Source organism: Arachis duranensis, chromosome 4 (genome assembly GCF_000817695.3).
Source record: "Arachis duranensis cultivar V14167 chromosome 4, aradu.V14167.gnm2.J7QH, whole genome shotgun sequence".
Taxonomy (NCBI): Eukaryota; Viridiplantae; Streptophyta; class Magnoliopsida; order Fabales; family Fabaceae; genus Arachis; species Arachis duranensis.
The window spans coordinates 2,279,205-2,281,431 of NC_029775.3; positions in this window are offsets into that span (position 1 = coordinate 2,279,205).

Below are 2,227 nucleotides of genomic sequence, written 5' to 3' on the forward strand. Positions count from 1 at the left end.
AATTTTATTTCTCTTCTATTTATATTTCTTTCCTTTAATATTTTATTGGTTCTTATTTTTCTAAATTTTATTTTAATTTATGTATTTGTTCTTACTATACTAATTTTTTTTATTTATGTGTAATATACATTCTTATATATGTTATAGAAATATGATTTGATTCCATTAACTTGCCAAATTTTTTTGAAAAATCTAAAGCTAAAGTACAAAAATATATTTATAGATATTTTACTTTAATTTTTTAACTAAAAAATATAATATTTTTTGTCATATTACAAATTCTAAGTTAAATATGAATATTAATTTTTGAAATAGAATAAATATATTTTAAAATTTTTTCATCTAAAAATAATATTCTATCAATGTTAGAATTATTTAGATCGATAAGTAATAGTGAATATAGAATTATTTAGGATGGATAGAACTAAGTATATTTTTTTTATTGAAAATACGAATTTAAAAATATTATACTCAATTCTCAATAGTCAACCTCTCATTGAACCATTGTATTATCAAAAGATTTTTGAAAAAATGAAATAGTTTTAGATGTATAATTTTTGTAAAAATTTAATTAATTTAAGATATTTATTATCGTTAATTAAAAAAGTAAATTGAAATGACAATTTAATATTTTTATACTCTTAAAATATTATTTATTTATTTTTCTAGCATTATTTATCATCCAATGATCACATTAATATAATTTAATTCAATAAAATTATTTATTATCATTTGATTGAATAAAATTTTTATTTTATCTAAAAATTTTAGGATTTCTCAACCTCAAGATCATTCATATTAACTCATTAAAAAATATAACTAAGAGCGTGGAAACGTCTCTTTATTCGAGAGTATGATTGAGATCAGAGAGTTTGGCTCTTGTGGTTCTTTGATCTTCGTCAACTAAAATCTTCTGTATTTTTTATAGGGCTGAATCTTAATTTTACTGTGGGAAATGAGTTGCGAATGCGAGTTTGATGTGTTGGAGACCAAAATTCTAAAGTCGTTATTTATATTTGAGTGTGACACTCAATAAACCCTAAAACTCAAATAAAATAATATCTATGATTTTAATATCATTTATCTAAATCAAAAGTAATAATGACTTATCTAATTCAACATTTATGACAATAAATGAGATCACCGTTGTATAAGTCATTTAATGTGAAATTACTTAATTTATGATTATAATTGATATATTAAGAAATAATAATTTTCTAACAATCTTCTACGTACTTAGGTTATAAATATATATTTTCCTGAGACTTCTACGTACTTGGGTTATAAATATATATTTTTCTAAGATAACTTCTTATAAATTTTACACACAAATCTGAATATTATTTCTCTTATTACTTTCATAATCTGGTCTATCTCATATATTAGTTATGAAATTATCGAAATTTTTATCACATTAGTGTCACAACAAAACCACGATGATCCCATACTAAAATACTCAACCACATAGATCAAATTTGGATGAGAAAATTCAAATATTACATGCAAAAATGATCTCATGCATGTCTATTTTTAACTTGAATAAAAATTTTATTTTATTCGGTGACAGACTCAGATGAAATTGCAACGGCAACGTTCAGGCTCATAGCGAAGGTGACTAAGTGATGAGTCTGTGGAAGAAGAAGAGAAGAATTTAACAGACTCAAAATGAGAGAGAGAGAAAGAGAGAGAAAGAGAGAGAGAGAGGGGAGGAAATTTACCTAGAGAAAAGGGACTCGGCATGAGAAAGGTGGCGACGGGCTCAACAGCGACGGTAACGGGATGAGCAGCGATGATGACATAAGCTGTGAACAGTGACGGACCCAAAAAAATTTAGTAATGGAGACAAAAATATAATAAAATTTAGGTATAGATTTTTTTTTTTTGCTTCCCACAATACTCAACAAGTTAAGGACAAATCCGTCATGAATTTGAATTTCATTTAAAAATCTACAATTGGCTGGGAACGATTTGCTATACATACGAGACAGAATTCGAACCCTCAATACTTACTTAAGCGGATGACTAAGTTGATCACTTGACCAATCTAAATTGGTTTAGATATATTCAAAATTTAAAATTAAAACTATCTAATACATATTGATAAGAACTAGAAATATACACACAATCATTATTATAATATTTAAAATAATAAAAATATAATTTCATACACATAGTATAATATTTAAAATAACAAAAAATATTTATAAGGACCTTTTTTTTATTTTTA